A 23,924-nucleotide genomic window follows, 5' to 3' on the forward strand; every position below is an offset into this window, starting at 1 on the left:
AAAGTTGAAATATTCACAGATGATGTATTTCTGTTGCCGCTATAACAACAAATACTAAAAACAGAATAAAATAAAGATTTAAGTGGGGCTCCCATACAACAAACGTGATTTTTGACCGAAGTTAAGCAACGTCGGGCGGGGTCAGTACTTGGATGGGTGACCGTTTTTTTGCTTGTTTTGCTCTATTTTTTGTTGATGGTGCGGAACCCTCCGTGCGCGAGTCCGACTCGCACTTGGCCGGTTTTTTAGATAATCGCTGCAGGGTTATCTTGGTCTTACTACTAGTTTTCGTTGCTGAAATTGCAATACAAAGATATTAAAGCTAATGTATGTACGAGTATTGTACCTATGTAATATAATATGTAGAAGTAACACCCGCAGTCGCATTTACATAACGGAATAAAACACCATCAGTATACCGTAAAATGGGGTGAGTAGGTTCAAAACTGAAATTCAAACCTAGATAACATTTTATTTTTACATTATGAAAACTGAATGGTGTATATAATAAGTGTTCCGGACGTTTGTATTTTAGTTTTTATTTTATTTTGGGTAGTTCCATTTCATAACTTTGACGATAAAGAGGAAAACCCACCTCACCCCGTAGTGCCTCGCATTTGGGGTGAGAGGGGTTTTCATACAAAGGTGATTTTGGAAGATTGTTGGATCGATTTTTTTTTATTAAGTATGCGTATTACTATAGCTCCATTTTAAATTGGAATACATTATTTTTGTAGCAGTAGCCTTAAAATCCCCTCTCACCCCCCTCTCAAACCTTCTCTCCCCATTCATAACCCACCTCTCCCCGCGAAACCTACTCACCCCGTTTTACGGTAATCTGATAAACGTAAATATGTACCATAGTAAAATAAGGAATTTATATTTAGATTAGATTAGTAGGCCCTTATTTACAATGCCTACTGCGATATAGGTAAGTAGACAGGAAACGTTAATTAGGTCCCGATAAATAAAACATAATTAGCCCTTTAAACCCGGCTTAAAACGATAGTGGAGATTACCTACATTTGAATATTTGTCAATATAATTTTTATACATTATATTTAGATTAGGTAAATACCTAAAAGTTTTAGGGTTTTCATAATTAATTCATAATTCATAATTCATAATTAATTCATAATTTATTTATTGCATTTATAATCATGTGTTACATAAGGTCTTACAAAGGGCATTTTACAGCTAGCGTTCACATGAACCCCGTTAGGGTACATAGCAATGTACTTAACTAAAACTTAATACTAAAGTAAATTAGTGGAAAATAATTAAAAATTTAACAATTAATAAAAATATTTTTCATTTTAACTAGTTTACAAAGTAATAGGTTAAATTTAACGTCGACAATAAAATAAATTAGTTCAATTTATGTATAAGTATATAATTATTAAAAAATTCATTTAGGTATATATAATAATTAATAAAAATAAAAATAAATTAATTCATTGTTTAGGATTCAATTGAGTGTATAAGAAAATATGATATACATTTTATTAACATTTATATTTACAAATACCTATATTTTTTAATTCGATAAGGTTGTATCATTTAAAAATTCATTAACAGAGTAATAGCATCTTTTAATTAACAGATCTTTAAGTTTTCGTTTGAACAATTCATCTTTGGTTTCATTTTTAGGGTTCCGTAGCCAAATGGCAAAAAACGGAACCCTTATAGATTCGTCATGTCTGTCTGTCTGTCCGTCTGTCCGTCTGTCCGTCTGTCTGTCCGTCCGTATGTCACAGCCACTTTTCTCCGAAACTATAAGAACTATACTGTTGAAACTTGGTAAGTAGATGTATTCTGTGAACCGCATTAAGATTTTCACACAAAAATAGAAAAAAAACAATAAATTTTTGGGGTTCCCCATACTGCGAACTGAAACTCAAAAATTTTTTTTTCATTAAACCCATACGTGTGGGGTATCTATGGATAGGTCTTCAAAAATGATATTGAGGTTCCTAATATCATTTTTTTCTAAACTGAATAGTTTGCGCGAGAGACACTTCCAAAGTGGTAAAATGTGTGTCCCCCCCCCTGTAACTTCTAAAATAAGAGAATGATAAAACTAAAAAAAATATATGATGTACATTACCATGTAAACTTCCACCGAAAATTGGTTTGAACGAGATCTAGTAAGTAGTTTTTTTTTATACGTCATAAATCGCCTAAATACGGAACCCTTCATGGGCGAGTCCGACTCGCACTTGGCCGCTTTTTTTATTTCTTCTGGTATTTTATTCGCTATTAGTATACATCGGTAATACGGACCATTTCTGAACATTGCTAATTTTGAAGCTGGTAATTCTAGCTGGTTTAATTGATTTCGTCTCTGTGATTTTGTTACTTTTTGTTTAAATAAATTTAATTAATAAAACAGAGATAAATTACAAAACAAATAAATCATTAATCTAGCCCTAAACACAGAATAAATAATAGTACTAAGTACAGAAGACTCACTCTCTAACAAATCGCGTCTGTTACGATCAGCACAGATATGGCCGCTAGGTGACGACAGCGCCACGCGCGGCTTATGGCTTTCCCCAAAAGTGGGGCCGAACGGATGTACTTTTAGCTACCTGTAGCAAAGCGACGAAATCGCGGAGTGAGACACGCCTGCCCTAAATTAGTCTGAGGCATTGTTCCCAGGACACTGGCCGCGTTCCCTTTCTGCACAGCACTTAGGTTTAATTTAGTTTTATTCATAGATATATTTTATTCATACGTTTTTTGACTTTAATGATATTGTTATTCCTTATATAAATAAATCTTCAATTAACAACCATATTTATGGGATCATCTTTCGCACCTATATAATATTTTAAACAAATCACTAGATATATAGTATAGTATAGTATAGTATATCGTTTATTGCAAACCATGGTACAATATAATAGATGTTACAATAGAAACAGATCACATGGCACCCTGGTAGGGTATGGCAATTATCCTTAAGACTACATTAACTAAATATAATATTTAGTACACTTAAACATACTTTGCTTGCTACTTGCTACATATTATTATTTTCTATGTTTAGGAACTTTGTTTACAAATATTATCATAATAGATCATCCTGCATAAATTCTTCGATGGTATAGTATGATTTTTGCAATAGAACGGACTTGAGTTTTTGTGTAAATAAATGATTTATTTGTATGTTTTTTATTTCAGTAGGTAGTTTATTATATATATTTATTGCTCGGTAGTACGGTCCTTTTTTATAAATATCTAAGATTGGTTCTGGGAGGATGAGATTATCTTTGCGACGCGCACTCTTGTTAAATTCAAATAGGTGTAAATTATTTTTGACAAATGAAGTTATTTCCAGGATATACAGAGAGGGGAGAGTCAATAATTGAAGTTCCTGAAATATTATACCCAAAGCTACAATACGATGTAAAAAATAAGATAATAAATTGGTTAGAAGATAAAAATTACGATCAGGTGGAAGACTTGCTAGGATATGTAGCCTAGCCACGCCACACAAGTACACACACACACACACACATAATAATTAAGTATATAATTAATAGTATAATACTATATAAATTGTAAGATATGGAAGAGCAGTGCCTCCCAGCACAGGTTATTTTGTGAATATATAACTTACAGGGAGACACCAGCCATTGTTAAAAATATGTATGTAATGGTTTTTAATGAAATAAAGAATTTTGTATTTTGTATTTTATCTTGACACCTAGTTATTCTTAAGCTAAGCAAAGTTCTTAAGGGCACTGTTAGACGATAGTATACATACTTACCCCCTTATTTAAAAACTCGTTAATACAAGCCACAATTTATATATGTGTTATGCCTTTCTTACAAATACATATATAATTCAAAATGACAGATTAAGACAAACGGTTTAATAACTAAATGAGGCTTTGTACTTGTAGTGCGTTTATGAATAAGGGGAATTCATAAAATATGTATAATATATAGTACAGTAATTCACCACATAGTTTACAAATACGATAGTATTGCATAATACTGCACCGGTGCAGCCGCTTCAAGGCTGCCACTCACCTCTCGATATTGGCCCGCGGGTCATTCGCCGCGTGACATTGTAGATTTACATATAATAATTTTAGCAACATTTTAGCGAAGGTTTATCGATTGTATTAAATTAGTAAAGTCAGAAAAGTCGTGCCTCCGAAGAGTTGGCGATGTAAAGTGTCATTCTATGGAACTTGCTAACTATGTAAACAAACCTCCAATATTACAATTATCTCTGAATGTCAATTATTCATATATATATGGTACAAAACAGACACAAAAAAAACAACTTACAATTACAATTACACTAAACATAAACTAAAAACTATTCTAAAATACTCGTAATACTAAACTAACCTAAATCTAAAAAAGCGGCCAAGTGCGAGTCGGACTCGCCCATGAAGGGTTTCGTAACTTCCGTATTTAGGGGATTTATAATAATAATAATAATAGCAGGCGTTCTACATGACATCAAATCTCTCCAAATGGCCTCTACGTGTTGGATCTATATCCCCACGCACGCCTTATAAATGACCGGGCTTAAAAGACCCGAGAGTTTTATAACGGAGATACAAATAATAATAATATATTTTATTAGTCAAGCAACATGGCTCAAAAGGCTGTGAAACATAAAAATTTAAATTACAACTAAAATTAAAAATTTAAAATACAGAATATTTTAATATTACCTACTAAAATATAATTAATTGATTTAAGGGAAACATGTCATAAAAATAAAATAATAAAAATAATAACAGTTGAGATATAATTAAACAATGATTTAAATAATAATAATTAAAGTAAAGTAAATAATGTCACGAAGTATAATCACATGTCTCCTCATAAATCAACCAACAATACTTATTATTTATCTCATTTTTGAGACACTGGTGCATGCAATGACAACCAGTGCCTCACAAATGGAGAGTCAACACTGTCAACACGGTGAGCGACGACCGCTAGTAGGGCGCTGCCGCTGGAGCGTACGCGGCGGGCTGCTGACCAAGCCCTCTTGCGCATTGTGGCGTAAAAACAATCTACGCGCGCCTCCGCAAACATGCCTGAGGCGCTGCAAAACCGCGGCAGCCGCAGCAGCGCCCTAAAGGCATCATTGTATTGAACACGGAGAGCGTTGTATCCTTTTGTGTATACTTAACCCACAGGCTGCACGTGTAGAAAGTTGTGCAATATGCACGGAACAGTGTGACTTTCACGTTTTTCGAGCAGCTGGCAAACCTGCGGGCTATCATATTGGCATTTATGACGTATTAAAAAAAACTACTTACTAGATCTCGTTCAAACCAATTTTCGGTGGAAGTTTGCATGGTAATCATATATTTTTTTTAGTTTTATCATTCTCTTATTTTAGAAGTTACAGGGACACACATTTTACCACTTTGGAAGTGTCTCTCGCGCAAACTATTCAGTTTAGAAAAAAATGATTTTAGAAACCTCAATATCATTTTTGAAGACCTATCCATAGATACCCCACGTATGGGTAAGATGAAAAAAAAATTTTTTGAGTTTCAGTTCTAAGTATGGGGAACCCCCAGAATTTATTAGGGTTCCGTAGCCAAATGGCAAAAAACGGAACCCTTATAGATTCGTCATGTCTGTCTGTCCGTCTGTCCGTCTGTCCGTCTGTCTGTCCGTCCGTATGTCACAGCCACTTTTCTCCGAAACTATAAGAACTATACTGTTGAAACTTGGTAAGTAGATGTATTCTGTAAACCGCATTAAGATTTTCACACAAAAATAGAAAAAAACAATAAATTTTTGGAGTTCCCCATACTTCGAACTGAAACTCAAAATTTTTTTTTCATCAAACCCATACGTGTGGGGTATCTATGGATAGGTCTTCAAAAATGATATTGAAGTTTCTAATATCATTTTTTTCTAAACTGAATAGTTTGCGCGAGAGACACTTCCAAAGTGGTAAAATGTGTGTCCCCCCCCCCCCCTGTAACTTCTAAAATAAGAGAATGATAAAACTAAAAAACATATATGATGTACATTACCATGTAAACTTCCACCAAAAATTGGTTTGAACGAGATCTAGTAAGTAGTTTTTTTTTTTTATACGTCATAAATCGCCTAAATACGGAACCCTTCATGGGCGAGTCCGACTCGCACTTGGCCGCTTTTTTTTTCTATTTTTGTGTGAAAATCTTAATGTGGTTCACAGAATACATCTACTTACCAAGTTTCAACAGTATAGTTCTTATAGTTTCGAAAAAAAGTGGCTGTGACATACGGACGGACAGACAGACATGACGAATCCATAAGGGTTCCGTTTTTTGCCATTTGGCTACGGAACCCTAAACAGGCCCCTGCGGCAAGTTCCCCAAGATGCTGGCTGCGCCCCGCTGAACTGCCAGGCTGAAACTTTAGTGTACGGTACGGCGTCAGAATATTATGTTTTGTAGTAACTTGACATGATTGCGATTTTATTTGCACTTTTTGAATTTTGACAGCCAATCTTTTATCTTTTTTATATGAAGAAAAATTAACAAACTTAATAAAACTTACTAATTGTAAGTTTTAGTTGAAAAACTTGGCCCAGGTCGCCATTAGCGGGCAAGGTAAGAAGGCTGGCCATATTTCCATCCTATGAATGAATGGCGATTGGCGATACTTATACGCTGAGAGGCTACCGCGCAAATTGCGGCCATTTTTCTCTGCCACTCTAATTACGCCTTCATTTGAGTAAAAGAGAAAGATCCCCGCAATTTGTGAAATTCGGTTTTGGCGGTAGCCCCTCTGTTTGTTTTTATACAGCCAACGCGTATGTAGCGGCATATTTGCGGAACTCGAGGCTTTCGGCCGAGGAAGCCTCAGCGACAGCAGCATCTTTGGTGTTTGGTACACAGGACGACGTTGCCAGGGTATCAACGCAAGCTAGTAGCGTCCCAAACTAGCGGCCGACCCATGCTCCACGGCACCACTGGCACCACTGCTAGGCTCCAGGACTGAATATTATAGATTGACTTTACAATGTCCCTAAAGAGGGACAGTCTGCAGCAGGAGTTGCTGAGCGTGCGAGGTGTTCATAATGACCTACCTACCAAACAGAGTGATTCTTGAGGAAGGTTTAGGTGTATAATTTGTTAACCCGTGCGAAGCCGGGACGGGTCGCTAATAGTTTATAATATTCTAAAAACCTGCATGATCGCACAAAATCTTTATCGGCCAAGTTCATTGCTGCGATAATCCTGACCTCGCTCGAACTTTGATAACGTTTCAGTTTGTAATTCTAAACCTACACGTTACGTGATACACCCACGGAATAAATATTTTGCATAAAAGTATTTTACGTCACCTAGGCCCGTAAGCGGGATTTTCTTACTCTCTCTTCCTGGCCATAGGCAAGACGTAAAATTTTAGACTAACCACGGGCGCCACAACCACCTTCGGTTCGGGCCATAAACACCTGCGATCTGGTGCATTCATCACGAATTCACCTCCCTAGGTATGTAATGTACCTACTATTTCACATCACTTATTCGGAAAAGGGCTTTTTCTTCCCTGCTAGGAGGGAACAAAGTGGCACTTTTCTTCCCTGCTAGGGCGGTCAAAGTTGCACTTTTCTCTTCTAGGACACAATTTTTCTTTTCATTATATTTCCAATTTTAAAATTGTTACTAATCACAGCCAAACATAGCCAAGAAAAGCTGACCTTTTTTTAATGGCATTTGCACTTTTTTAAACTTGTAAAAAAATTAAACCAAATGTTTGGGGTCAATCACCTCTTAAACAATCTTTCCGCACTGACTGTACCTAATTAATACACGTAAAGTAATCTGAAAACAATATAAATAAATAAAATATGTTATGACTATCTCTTTAATCTATTTCGTCAATGACCGGACCATTTCACATCATGTGTTGCGCAAATAATAAAATAAAGTTTTTACACTCTTTCATTTAGCTTCACTGCGTATATGGGGCATTATCTATGAAAAGGGACCATATTGTCGATGGCGCTTACGCCGCACAGGGCCGCGCGGCATTGTATTTATATCGGAGCATCGTTAATAATGGCGTCAGCGCTATCGACAATAAGGTCCCGTTTCATTGATAACGTCACATATTTGTTCTGGTTTATTGTTTCTTTATATTGTGGTTCAAATCTTGTAATTCTTTCTATATTTGATTCCCGTAGCATGTAGCATGCATTTGAACCACTTTCTGATATCTGATCCGATCCGATTGAAATTTGGAGTACATCCCTAATAGATGATGATGACAATGCAATGATATGCTAACATGAAACTGAGTGGCGATTTTCGAATTTAGATCGCTCGATTTCGTCACTCGAAAATTGGTGGAAAACGGCGAAATGCAACATTGTTAACAGGGTTTGGCAATCACTGCAACGCTGGTGACGTCAATTATAAATGGTGTATCAATTGCTTGGCCTGAATACAGGGTGACCCATATTGGGACTGACACAATTGGAGTGATTGTTTTGCACTATACCAATCTATGATTTGACCTGAGTCAAGTGTGAAATTGGCCGGAAGAAACATTAATAACTAGAGCTACTGGGAGGCTTTAAAAAACCTTTCTTTTTTACAAGCTTTTTATTAACTTGCAATAGTTGCAATGTACCTAATATGTATGTTTGTACGTGTTAAATCTTGCAAGTTAAATTTGACCCACTTCCCGGTTTCCGATATACGAAGATTATGCATACGCATTTGAGTTGCATTTACAAGACTCTATAAAAGACTCGAGACTTAAAATAGTCGGAAGTTTTAGTAAAAACGAAATGAATTCTTCAAATTTAGACACTAAAAACACTCGAGTTCCTATCAGAGGGCCTACCGCGAACCACGTTCGACGTGTTGCCTCTCTGTCGCACTTGTAAATTCGTACGTAAGTGTGACAGGGAGGTAACGCGTCGACGTTTGGTCCTCTGGGTCAAACAGAAAACTGTGTTCACGTCTTTCCTGTAGACATACACAAGAGTTAAGGGCTATAAAGGTTAATTTTCTTATTTAACCCTTATCCACGTGAAAAGGTTCTCCTTTTATTTAGAGGTCGAACTATGATAAAATCATTACTTACATGCCCACAAGCTGTTAACTAATTGCCCACAGGAGAGAAAAATGTATACAGTTCGCGCGAACACACTAGTTTTCTCTCCTGTGGGCTCTATCGGTTGACACCTCATTCATCAAGATCGGCTCAGTATTTTTGACGCGTACATACTGCTAACGTTTTGGCTTCGTACAAACCGGTAAAACTACATTTATATTTACGAATTTCCGCGTTTATTATTAGTATGACCTTGCTTTACCGATGCAAATGCGAATGCATTTTAGATTAAGATATGATGCGTGATTTTATCTAGGTACCTATTAAATATAATAAGGGAAAGTATATAGGAAAACAAAGATCTTGTAGGTATATATATTTCGGGGGTCTCGGAAACGGCTCTAGCGAATTTGATGAGATTTGCTATATGTGGGTTTTCGGGGACGAAAAATCGATCTAGTTAGGTCGTAGATCTGGGAAAACGCGCATTTTCGTGTTTTTAGGGTTCCGTAGCCAAATGGCAAAAAACGGAACCCTTATAGATTCGTCATGTCTGTCTGTCTGTCCGTCTGTCCGTCTGTCCGTCTGTCTGTCCGTCCGTATGTCACAGCCACTTTTCTCCGAAACTATAAGAACTATACTGTTGAAACTTGGTAAGTAGATGTATTCTGTGAACCGCATTAAGATTTTCACACAAAAATAGAAAAAAAACAATAAATTTTTGGGGTTCCCCATACTGCGAACTGAAACTCAAAAATTTTTTTTTCATTAAACCCATACGTGTGGGGTATCTATGGATAGGTCTTCAAAAATGATATTGAGGTTCCTAATATCATTTTTTTCTAAACTGAATAGTTTGCGCGAGAGACACTTCCAAAGTGGTAAAATGTGTGTCCCCCCCCCTGTAACTTCTAAAATAAGAGAATGATAAAACTAAAAAAAATATATGATGTACATTACCATGTAAACTTCCACCGAAAATTGGTTTGAACGAGATCTAGTAAGTAGTTTTTTTTTATACGTCATAAATCGCCTAAATACGGAACCCTTCATGGGCGAGTCCGACTCGCACTTGGCCGCTTTTTTATTTATTATCCGAGCAAAGCTCGGTCTCCCAGATACGATATATATATTACGGGGATCTCGGAAACGGCTCTAACGAATTCGATGACATTTAATGAGGGTTTTTGGGGCGAACAATCGATCTAGTTGGGTCGTAGCTCTGGGAAAACGCGCATTTTCGAGTTTATTATATGTTTTCCGAGCAAAGCTCGGTCTCCCAGACATTATAAACTAATTACAGGCATAAGTAAATTATGTATGATATACGATTATTTACATTCTTTTTTCTCTCATAACATAAGTAATGAATGAATTAATGAATGAATTTTTATTATTTTTACAGACAACATTAGGTCAACATATTGTTAGTATTTAACTTAATCTACTTAATCTACATGTTAGTAACTAATAATAAATATATAAAAATGATTTGGTCCTTAACGTGTATCCATGTAACTCAAATAGCGTTTAGTGCGCATAGATAATAACAAGACGAGTTTGATGGTATTGTTTAATGGCGGATCTTAAGCTAAATAAATTAAATAGTGAATTTACGATAATCGGTGTTTTATTAAAAGTAAGAATATCATATTGGCGACGAGAATAAAAACAAAACCATGGCGATGATAGGCAATATAGAAAATTATCGCCAAGGAGGCGATTTTGTTGCCTACATTGAAAGAATGGAGCAATTCTTCATTGTTAACGACATCAAGGACGAAGCGAAAAAAGTAGCAATGTTAATCACATTCATCGGGCCAGAATGTTACGGCGTGCTAAAGAATTTGTTGTCCCCTGATATACCTAAAGATAAAACTTACGCAGAGTTAATTAAAACGTTGAAGGAACACTATGTCGAAAGAAAAAGCATTATCGCTTGGAGGTTTGATTTCTACCGGTGCCAACAAAAAGAACAACAATCTATCAACGATTTTGTGGTAGAAATAAAAAGAGTAGCTGCTAAATGCGACTTTAAAACTTTCCTGAACGACGCATTAAGAGACAAATTGGTGTGTGGATTAAAAAATGAAAATATTATTAGTAAACTATTAGCAGAAGAGAAGTTGACTTTAGAAAGGGCGATTAAGTTAGCGACTGCTCTAGAAAGCGCCGCAAAAGACACAAAGAATATTCAACCAGAGGCAGAAAACATACAAATGCTAAACCAAAAGAAGAAAATAATCAACAAGACCCCGGCACCCAATAGATCAGGATACAACTCTTCCTACAACAATAATCCAGCTAATGCAGGAAGATTGGAATGCAGATGCTGTGGCGGTTCACATTCTACAGACAGGTGCTACAAAAAAGACTGTGTTTGCTTTGTATGCAAGAAACAAGGGCATTTAGCTCACAAATGCCGTTATAGAAATATCAGAAATGTAGATCAAGGACCTGTGACAACAGAAGGCAGACAGGAGCGAAGTGAATACAAGCCGGAGGAAGATGTAGTACTGGGCAGCATTGGAAATGTGTCAGAGGACTGTGCGGAGCTCCCGTTGTGACTAGGCAGGAGAAAATTAAATATGCAGATTGATACGGGAGCTTGCAAATCCGTTATTCATCTTCGAGACTATAAGACATACTTGTCGGGTTATAAACTAAGAAAGTGTTTAGTGAGGTTAAAGGCGGTTTCTGGTAATCCATTGTTGGTGCTAGGAGCCATAAAATTAGAGCCCAGAAATGTTAAAACAGATTTATACCTGATAGTAATTGATTGTGATGGTTATTTTAGTCCTTTAGTAGGTAGAAATTGGTTGAAAATATTATTTCCTAACTGGCAAGAAAGATTTAAGCTTCACAATGTAGGTTATATACAAAAAGAGGGGATAACTCAAGATAAAAATAAGTTGATTGAAAGTGTTAAAAATAAATATAAGTGTGTGTTTGATAAAGATAGATCTTCGCATATTGTAAACATGCAGGCTACTTTGAAGCTTAGGGATGGGGCAACTCCTATTTTTCATAGGGCTTACTCCATTCCTTATGCTAAAAAGCAGGAAGTAGAAAATGAGATAATAAGTTTAGAAAAGGCAGGAATTATTCAGAGAGTAACGCATAGTGATTGGGCTAGTCCCATTGTTGTAGTTCAAAAGAATGATAAAAAAATTAGAGTGTGTGTAGACTATAAAGTGACCTTAAATAAGATGTTAGACACTGATCATTACCCCTTGCCTCTTCCAGAGGACATATTTGCAGAGCTGGCAGGAGCTAAGGTATTTTGTGTCCTGGACCTGAGTGGTGCCTATCAACAATTGTTATTAGATGAGAAATCACAAGAATATATGACCATTAATACACATTTAGGATTATTTAGGCCCACTCGCTTGCAATTTGGAGTATCATCAGGCCCATCAATTTTTCAATGTGTTATGGACCAAATATTACAAGGGGTGAATAATGTTAAAGCATATATTGATGACTTGATCATAACGGGTACTAATTTAGAAGATTGTTATAAGAATTTAAAAAAGGTGTTAGAAAAACTAAAACAATATAGAGTGAAGGTAAATTTGGATAAGTGCCAATTCTTTTGTAGTGAGATTAAGTTTTTAGGGCATTTAGTGTGCGAAGAGGGAATAAAACCATTACCTGAAAAAGTAGAGGCTATTACAAAGGCACCAGAACCTACATCCATTACACAGTTACAGGCATATTTAGGACTATTAAATTATTATGGAAAATTTCTACCTAGGCTTTCGGATAAATTAGCACCATTACATGCGTTATTAAGAAAAAATGTTCCCTTTAAATGGACAAAGGAGTGTCATGAGTCTTTTGTAGCGAGTAGGAAATTAATCACAGATTGTAATTTACTGGTGCATTATGATTGTAACAAAGAGGTGTTTGTCACCACTGATGCGAGTCAATATGGCCTTGGGGCGGTTTTAAGTCACCAGATAAATAGTGAACCTATATGTTTTGCATCGGCTACATTAAATGATGCTCAGAAGAACTATTCCCAAGTGGAAAAAGAAGCTTTGGGAATTATCTTTGCCGTTCAAAAGTTCCATAAGTTTTTGTATGGCAGAAAATTTGTGCTTGTGACAGACCATCAGCCTTTAAAATTTATATTTGACCCTCTTAAAAAAATTCCAATTACGGCTAATGCAAGGTTACAAAGATGGGCTTTAATACTGTCAGGTTATCAGTATGAAATAAATTACAGAAAGGGCACATTACTAGGAAATGCTGATGCTCTGTCACGATTACCATTACCAGAAAAAGCCAATGTAGCTGACTGCATCAATTATTTTAATCTTAAAGATGATGCTCCACTTGACTTTCAGGAAATAGCTAAATATACACAAAAAGATTTGACATTAAGTAAAGTGTATGAATATGTTTTATCTGGATGGCCCAGTTCAATAAATGATGAGTGTATAAAACCATATTTCAGTAAAAGGGCGGAATTAGGTACTGAGCAGAAATGTGTATTGTGGGGAAATAGGGTTATTATTCCTAACAAGTTGAGAGATAAAGTATTAAGGTTATTTCATGAGTCCCACCAAGGAATTGTGCAATCAAAAATGTTAATGCGAGGTTATTGCTGGTGGCCTAATATGAATGAAGATGTTGAAAGAGTTGTGGCCAGTTGTAATATATGTCAATCATCAAGAAATTTTACCAATGTTAGCCCACCAGTCAGTTGGAAAAAATGTGAAAATGTTTTTGAAAGAGTTCATGTAGACTTTTTTATGAAAAATTCTGTAACTTATTTGCTAATAGTTGATTCAACTTCAAAGTGGCTTGATGTGCACATAATGAATGGCACTTCAGCTTCGCAAGTAATAGAAAAATTGTGTAGAACATTTGCTATAATTGGTATTCCTGTATACCTTGTCAGTGACAATGGGCCACCCTTTTCCTCTGAACAATTTGTACAATTTTTAAAAAACAATGGATGTGTGCCTTTAAAGAGCCCTCCATACCATCCTGAATCAAATGGAATGGCAGAGAGGACTGTTCAGACAGCTAAACAAGCATTAAATAGGTTATTAGTAGAACATGAGTCCAGACCCTCTTTCAGACAAGAACTATTGTTGCAAAACTTTTTATTTACATATAGAAACAGCCCAAACTCCACTGGCATGTCTCCAAATGAAATGTTATTTAAATATAAACCTAGAACTCGTTTCGAGTTAATAAAGCCATCAAATGCATTGTCTAAAAAAGTAATAAAAAATAATAATTTAGATAAACAGGTTTTGACTTTTAAGGAAGGAGAAAAAGTGTGGGCAAAAAATTTAAAAGAAGGAAAAGGATGGACCAAAGCTATTATTGTTAAAATATTAAGCCCAGTTAGGTATTTAATAACCACAAGTGGTATACAAAAATATTATCATGTTTCTGATTTAAGACCATGTGTAGAACTGCCTCAGATCTCGGTTGAAAATGAGTCAAATCCATCAGTGGAGGCTGCACATCCTCTTATAGCAACACCGCCAGTCCCGACAGAAGTAGAACAAAACGAAGAGGATAGACGAAATGAGTGTACTGGGGAGAATGATGAAATTGGATTAGAAGATGTGGGACCTTCAGCTGAACCACCAGAAAGAGTGGGAGTAACTGGACCACCACAATTGGCAGTAGACGCCCCTGAGATACTGACATCACCAGCAACTGATCCGGATCTGAGACGGTCTACGAGAATCAGGCGAGCACCTGAAAGATTAGATTTGTAAGTTAGATAATAAGGTACATTCCTTTTAAAGGGGGGACGAGTAACGTGTATCCATGTAACTCAAATAGCGTTTAGTGCGCATAGATAATAACAAGACGAGTTTGATGGTATTGTTTAATGGCGGATCTTAAGCTAAATAAATTAAATAGTGAATTTACGATAATCGGTGTTTTATTAAAAGTAAGAATATCATAGTCCTCTGGCTCATTTTGCACATCAGAGGACAATAAAACTTAACATTATAATAGTTACGTATTGATATTTAAAAAGCTTTTTTCAATTAAAAGACACTTCGAAATCGCGTAGTCTTTTTCTCATGCTAAAAAAAACCGGCCAAGTGCGAGTCGGACTCGCGCACTGAGGGTTCCGCACCATCAACAAAAAATAGAGCAAAACAAGCAAAAAAAAACAAACAAAAAAACGGTCACCCATCTAAGTACTGACCCCGCCCGACGTTGCTTAACTTCGGTCGAAAATCACGTTTGTTGTATGGGAGCCCCACTTAAATATTTATTTTATTCTGTTTTTAGTATTTGTTGTTATAGCGGCAGAAATACATCATCTGTGAAAATTTCAACTGTCTAGCTATCACGGTTCGTGAGATACAGCCTGCATGGTGACAGACGGACGGACGGACGGACAGCGGAGTCTTAGTAATAGGGTCCCGTTTTTACCCTTTGGGTACGGAACCCTAAAAACGAACTATAATTACAGGCATCAGGCATACGTAGATGTATATATACCTCATGTCATTGCATGTGCAAAGTTTCATTACGTATAGTCAAAGTCAAAGTTTCACACGTATACCTAGATTTATAATCTTTAATAGAAAAAACCGACTTCTCTAACTACTAGCCTGGACCCACTTAACGGCGCTTATACTTTATTTGGTAATATGTATACCTCTTTGAGTATATAGCCTAAGGAGATGTGATACACGGGCGACCCCCTCCGGCAAAGTACATTGGTCAACTGTTCAAACACGTTATATAAAACTACTTGAAGTCGCTTCACCGCCATTTTGCATCGTTCCGTGTCGCGAGACGTTTCTCTTAAAAAATGGTGACTTGTTCTGTATTATCGTGTAAAAGGTGATCTGATAGCTCAAATTCGCAACAAGATTGCGTTTCCTATCATAAATAAGTATTTATAGTAACTATTAAATGTATATTGAAGTACAATCTCCATTTAAAGAAAAAACCGTTGCGATACATAAACGACAGAAAAATGTAAACATGAATACAGTGGTACGGGGACGAATCGGTCTTAAGGGATGTGACAAAGTCAAAAAAGCGACTAAACATTTGAATGATTGAATGAATCATTCATTCATTCAATCACTGCAGTTTGTTTAATATAGCTGATCAAGCAAATAATGTCAGTAAAAAAAAGGCGCGAAATTCAAATCTATATATATAAACGTGAAAGACCTGACTGACTGACTTAAATCAACGCCCAGCCCAAACCGCTGGGACTAGAAAGTCCAAATTTGGCAAGTAGGTTCCTTATAAGGTCTAGGGGTCCACTAAGAAAGGATTTTTCAAAATTCATCCCCTAAAGGGGTGAAATGGGGGTCCAAAATTAAAAAAAACTCTCCTGCGCGTGCGAAGCCGCGGGCAAAAGCTAGTTTTCTATAAACCCGGAAAACCCGCGGGCGACAGTTCATTCCACAGTTTAGCTGTGCGTGCGGGCTAAGACACAAAGACACATAAATACAGACAACCATACATACAAACAATCATTTTATTGGCTACCTAATATCTTCAATGTACAGAATTTTCACTTTTACAATTTTATAATAAATAGTATAAGACAATTCAGTTCATTCATCAAACTGATTTGACTCATTCTTCAGATGTGACCCATCACTATTATGTTCGTATGTATGCTGCATAGTTATGTGAAAACTCTGTCTGTGTGCGTGTAATTTTTGATGTGTTGAATTTTATTGTAGTGTGCGTTTGTCGCAACAGCAAAATCTGTGTCTGTTGAGTTACTTATCTTTTGGTGGTGTGCTGTAGGTGTTTACCTTGCCCCCCGCTAAAAGTGGTGAAAAAATTTGTTCGAAGAGTTTACGTTATCACATCTCCTTAGGCTATATACTCAAAGGTATACCTACATTTTATGGTAATCATAGTGGTATATTTAGTTTAGGTACCATAGTGATTTTCCGGGTCAAGGTCCGGGTCCGTGTCCGGATCCGAGTCCGGGTCCGAGTCCGAGTACGGGTCCGAGTCCGGAGTCCGGGGCCCAGTCCAAGTCAAAATCGAAATTCAAAATCACAAAACGTGTACTATGCGTCGTTGAAGAGTTCTGTTCTGATCATCATCAGCAGTTCCACTTCATCAAATGCCACAGTTTGTAATGTAAATGCTTGATTTTCTGATATAAATATATAAAATTCTATACGTATGCCTTTAAGATTTTAGAAATTCCCTCTATTCTTCATGGATCCCATGTTCAGGACTTGATTGACATAAATGTGCCTAAAAACCTAACTTGCTTAACAAACATAACGAAAAGGACAAATCGCCAAATGCGAGCTATGCGTCGTTGAAGAGTTCCGTTATGATCATCATCAGCAGTTCCACTTCATCAAATGCGACAGTTTTTAATGAAAATGCTCGATTTTCTGATGAAAATACAAAAATCTCTATACGCATGCCTTTAAGATTGGAGGAGTTCCCTCGATTCCTCGTGGCCACATGATGGGAATCATCAGAACTCGAGCTTGACAAAAATGTGGCTTAAAAACTTAACTTGCTTAACAAACATAACGAAGAGGACAAATCGCCAAACGTGAACTATGCGTCGTTGAAGAGTTCTGTTCTGATCAACATCAGCAGTTCCACTGCATCAAATGCGACAGTTTTTAATGAAAATGCTCGATTTTCTGATGAAAATACAAAAATCTCTATATGCATGCCTTTAAGATTTGAGGAGTTCCCTCGATTCCGCATGGATCCCATCATCAGAACTCGAGCTTGACAAAAATGTGGCTTAAAAACTTAACTTGCTTAACAAACATAACGAAGAGGACAAATCGTCAAACGTGTACTATGCGTCGTTGAAGAGTTCCGTTCTGATCATCATCAGCAGTTCCATCAAATGTCACTTTTTTGAATGTATATGCTTGATTTGTTGATGAAAATATAAAAATCACTATATGTATGCCTTTAAGATTTGAGGAGTTCCCTCGATTCCTCATGGATCCCATCATCAGAACTGGGTTTTGACAAAAACGGGACCAATCTGTAAGCATATACATGCAATCAAAAAAAAAAATTTCAAAATCGGTCCAGCAATGACGGAGATATGGAGTAACAAACATAAAAAAAAATAAAAAAAATAAAAAAAAACATACAACCGAATTGATAACCTCCTCCTTTTAGATTTGGAAGTCGGTTAAAAATGAAAAGGAAACTTCGTTTGTATGGGAAGGTGAAATGCGGCCAGCCTATAACAAGTCAGCCTATACTTGAATCAAGTCATAAAATTCAGGTATTTCATAACAAGCCATCCTTCAAACAAGTTTGCAAATTTGCAATATTGCACATTTTGTTGGTCGCTTTGTTAGATTTATAATTATTTGGAAATAGGAGCCTTTGGCACAATTATAGTCTAAGTACTTTTTTTGTAACAAAATAACAATACTATTATGTACCTATAGGTACGTATAAACAAACCCCGCTATCAATGTTGCAGTTCGTTGCAAACAGGGGTTGGTAAAAATATGTACCTATCCTAAATTCGCCTTTAGTCATAACTTCGCCTTAACTAACAATAAAAATAAATAAAATTAATAAAAATCATTTATTTCAGGTCCTAAAAACTATACCAACTATGGGCGTTTAGTAATTCAACAATTAGGGTTTGAAATATGTTTTTGGTATCATATTCATAATAAAAAAATATTTGGCGAAGTTGGGGACAGGTGTGGCGAACTACTTTTTTTTTTTACCTATGGCTAATATCTACCACAAATAAAAAAGCGGCCAAGTGCGAGTCGGACTCGCCCATGAAGGGTTCCGTATTTAGGCGATTTATGACGTATAAAAAAAAACTACTTACTAGATCTCGTTCAAACCAATTTTCGGTGGAAGTTTACATGGTAATGTACATCATATATTTTTTTTAGTTTTATCATTCTCTTATTTTAGAAGTTACAGGGGGGGGACACACATTTTACCACTTTGGAAGTGTCTCTCGCGCAAACTATTCAGTTTAGAAAAAAATGATATTAGGAACCTCAATATCATTTTTGAAGACCTATCCATAGATACCCCACACGTATGGGTTTAATGAAAAAAAAATTTTTGAGTTTCAGTTCGCAGTATGGGGAACCCCAAAAATTTATTGTTTTTTTTCTATTTTTGTGTGAAAATCTTAATGCGGTTCACAGAATACATCTACTTACCAAGTTTCAACAGTATAGTTCTTATAGTTTCGGAGAAAAGTGGCTGTGACATACGGACGGACAGACAGACGGACAGACGGACAGACGGACAGACGGACAGACAGACAGACATGACGAATCTATAAGGGTTCCGTTTTTTGCCATTTGGCTACGGAACCCTAAAAAGCGTGTTTGGTAAATTTAAATATTATAAGACCGGATTTGAAAAGGTTGTTTTTTCCCCTGGACCTAACCGTAACTTGTAGCAACAAGTGACATTAAAAAGTTGATTCAACCATTTAAAAAATGCCAGACACGAAAACAGTTGTACTTAATTGACTATGAAAAATCTAGTTCCTTTCTAGACTAAGGCTGAGAAAGATCCTTCGCCCACTTTTTATACTACTTAAAGATGTTCTGAGTGCATTTAATGATGGCGTACAATCATAGAGTACTTTACAGTTATATAATTAAATTGAAAAGCCGAGTTTGTTGCCGGTCCCATATTGGGAGACCCTCCTCCAATTGAGGGGGGATTTAACACTTCTCGAGGCAGAGGTGTAGGGTTGGATTCGGTGTAGCTTTATTTGACGTTCATAAGCGCATTGTCATATTATGCCTACTTGAATAAACTACCTATCTTTTATCTTTTCAATAAGTAACAAAAAAATAATATCACCAAATTATTAAATGAATTTAGAGTCGGGCCTAGCTAATTCTGCATGGCATTTTCAATAACAAATTGTGGCAATGACATCATTCATGTCAAATTGAATTTTTTAAATATAAATATGACGTTTATAATGACTTCACTTTGTCATTCGAGTCAGCGGAAATTGTTTATTTTATAAGAAATCACAACACGGAAGAAAAAATACTCGCCATCTATCGCCCACACTGTTAACTGATAGTTCGTTAACCTTAATAAAATAGGCATAAAGTCCACCGATGGACAGTTAAGTGTGTTGCTGTTTGTACCCACAGACAAGACATCCTCCAGACAGTCCAGACTGAGCAAAGTAGCGCTAGAGTCTGTGCGGAAAGAGAAGAGTCGTGGAATGTATTGGGCCCCATACATTCCACGACTATTCTCTTTCCGCACAGACTCTACCCCCTCTGCCACAAATATACGGTAGTTTTACTCCATTTTCGAGTCAAAGTGTCTTTGTGTGACGTCCGTGTCTTTGAACGGACCAATCACGGCACGGGACTCGCTCACCTCGTCCCCCGCACCCCAGTATTGTTGGCAGCAGCGGTTTCATGAAATAATTGCTCTAAACTCCGTCTAGAGGATTCTTAGTCTATGTTTGTACCTAACTTAAACTGTTTGCCATTTACTTAAATCTAGACTACTTTTGTGACCCTGAAAACGACTGTATATTAAGTAATAAGAAAAAAACTTGCAGCAATTTAATTATCTTTTAGAAAAATAACCGTGCACTGAGCGTGGCAAATAGGTATTCGGAATTAAAAGTGGTAAAGGCTCTAGTGATTGTTCAAAAACTGATAGCAAAAGTTGCATTTTATTCACATGTGAGGCAAACTCGCAACGCTTAAGAATCCGTTTTTCGACGCTACGCTCGTGGTTTATATTTGGAATATATCCCTTGCTCGGGTAAGTATATCAATATTAGCACGAGCGGTTAAACAACAACTTTGCCCCCTTGTAAAACAAATAACTAACATAAATTATTCCTAAAGTGAACATGCTAATAAAAAAACCCATGAGCTCTTCACGACAGTATTGAGTGGTGACATATTGTCGGGTGACAACAAGAGCTCAGAGGGCCTAGTCAAGGTGACAATCGTTTAGGCTGTAGCGAACGAAACCCTATCTTGTCTCTCTATCGCACAGAGTGATATAGAGACAGATATCGTTTCGTTCGCTACGGCGCAAACGATTGTCTAGGCTCCCAGTAAAATGTAAATTACTGCCACAAATTCAGAGCCATAGTGAACCCAGGTAGTAACAAAATAAGGTTGATTTTTGTTTAACTGTTTGTGGCGTTATCTATGAAAAGGGTCCTTATTGTCGATGGCGCTTACGCCATTATTAACGATGCTCCGATATAAATACAATGCCGCGCGACGCTGTGCGGCGTAAGCGCCATCGACAATAACGTCCCTTTTTATAGATAATGCCCCATTTTTGTGCAATTAGTGAGTTTTTGTTTACGCCTGATGATATACTTTTCAAAAGACAAAGTCAGTGAATAATTATTTAATTAAAAATATAAAAAATCCCTTCGCTGTATGCCAAAAAAATCTATGTCATGACAAATATAAGCATATCATTTTGGAAAAGAGCTGATACGTCTGTAGCTGATACTCTTCAAACTGCTGGATCGATTTCCATCAAACACAGCTATTTTAAGGACCACCGCAAGGAAACTCGCTTTCACAAATCGGCCCATCCGTTTGAGAGCTACTGCCACAGACAGATATTGGCGTCAAACATATTGGGTACAACCCTCTTTTTTGGGGGTTAGAAACAAACTGATTACAAGCCTGATTGATATTTTTAAGCGGTTTCCGCAGGCCATGGACGCCTGCATCTCCGGCACCAGTGTATTTGAGGCGCGTGCGCAGATTATTATTAAATAAATTAAAAAAACTAAGTGATCCGGGAGGAACATTTAATTAAGGACATATTATTTAATACCGCTTTAAATGTGTCAAAAAATAGAATAATACTGCTAAGGTATATTTTTGACACACTATATATTTATCGTTTATATTTAAGTTTTGATATTCATCTGTTTTTTTTTTATAAGTAACTGTTTTTTTTATAGTTATGGTAATGGATGTATACTTGGTCAACCAGATCTTGACAGTAGAAAAAGGCGGCAAATTTGAAAAATGTAGGCGCGAAGGGATATCGTCCCATAGAAAATTTGAATTTCGCGCCTTTTTTACTGACAAGATTTGGTTGACCAGCTATAGTATCCCCGCCTACAGCGCGGTGCGTCATCGTGAACCTTATCATAATGCACGAAGGTTGATATTGCAGTTAACGCCTTTGGCGGTCAAAAGGTTAATAAAATATTTAAAAAATACAATGTTTTTTTTATTGAGAATTATGGGTTTCTATACCTAATCCAACTTTATATTATACAAAACTGTCAAACGAAAAGCGCCAGCAGTCAATATAATGTAAGGAAATCCCTGACCCACTATTTTAACTTAAGCCGTAAATTATTTTAACGCAATTATAATAATTACATACTAAAACCAATTAAAAAAACAACAAACCTTACACTCACAATAACCATAAACATAAAAACTTTAAACTAACCTCTTTTCACAAAAAAAAACACAGCACTCAGAACGTCATATTTTGAACGCGTCCATAACGTTATTTTTTAAATTTCGAAACACGCGCCGTTGCGAAAGACCGCGAGATCGCGACTGCGGCCATTCAGCCCGGCCGCAGCAACCGTGGACCGTGGCCTTATGGACAGATAATCTAACTCATTAATGACAATTAAGCAATAAAAACAATAGTGTGGTTTATGGATGCGTAATAATAGTGGACGGTGGTTGTAAAAAAATCATTAAAAATTACCTTTTTTGTAATTATAGTTTTAATCGGTACCCATAATTCGCTATCGAAATCGAAAAGCATCATTTCCTTATTAATGGGACCGGATTTGAATCCGGGTAAATCGGGAAACCACTCTTAAAAAAACCTTAATTATTATTTCTCCTCCTTTAAAAAAAATATAATTCCACATTAGGGGATTTTACATCAATTATGTATGAGTATGACTAATAAATAGGCTGGCCAATTCGAACGTACACTGACAGACAGAATGACATCTAACTTAGATGTCATTCTGTCAATCAGACAGACTTACTTTGGTCTAACTTAGATGTCATACTTACATGACAGTATATATCTTAGATGATCTAAGTATGATACAGTAACTTTAAGTCATTGTTATTATCGTGCATTTCGTTCGTACTTGTCCGAAACCTGTACCAATTCAAAATCAAAATAACATAATTTAAATAGAGTTGGACCATGATAAGTCTGCAACGATTTTGATAGCACACGCAGTGCAAGTGTTATTTATACGTCACAATTTCAACTACAAAACGAAGTTTGACATTTAAAATAACACTTGCACTGCGTGTGCTATCAAAATTGCAGAATATCTTGGTCTAACTCTATCATTATGATGTCAGTTTCCGTTCGAATTAGCCTGAGATGTTTTAAATATTGTCATCACATTGGGAACGTCAACCTGTTAATGTAGGTATACTGTGAGTTCTATGACATATTTTGCAATAAATAACTAATTAGACATCGGTCGGTACTTATCAAAACAGTTTTATAGTTAAATGGCAATAATCAGACTAGTATATATAATGTGTATCATTAAGAAAGTCGTTTGAGGACGTAAATCGGCACTAGTTTTTACGAAAGCGACTGCCATACCATCTGACCTTTTAACCCAGAGGGTAAACTAGGCCTTATTGGATTAGTCCGGTTTCCTCACGATGTTTTCCTTCACCGAAAAGCGACTGGTAAATATCAAATGATATTTCGTACATATAAGTTCCGAAAAACTCATTGGTACGAGCCGGGGTTCGAACCCGCGACCTCCGGATTGCAAGTGCACGCTCTTACCGCTAGGCCACCAGCGCTCGAAGTCGCGGGCAAAAGCTAGTATAATATATAGGTATATATATATATATGTATATACATATGTATAAAGTTTAAATATA

General features: G+C 36.4%; 1 protein-coding gene across 1 annotated transcript in view; it reads right to left on the reverse strand.

The window, feature by feature from the left end:
- The window catches only part of LOC134660527 (scavenger receptor class B member 1-like), a 76,719-nt gene extending 54,257 nt beyond the window's left edge, over nt 1–22,462 (reverse strand). Inside the window, exon 1 of the mRNA XM_063516302.1 lies at nt 22,446–22,462. The gene's annotated coding sequence lies outside the window, so the exon portion shown is untranslated. The remainder of the gene's footprint in view (nt 1–22,445) is intronic.
- Between the last annotated feature and the right edge of the window lie 1,462 nt (nt 22,463–23,924).

The sequence above is a fragment of the Cydia amplana genome, chromosome 27 (assembly GCF_948474715.1).
Source record: "Cydia amplana chromosome 27, ilCydAmpl1.1, whole genome shotgun sequence".
NCBI lineage: Eukaryota > Metazoa > Arthropoda > Insecta > Lepidoptera > Tortricidae > Cydia > Cydia amplana.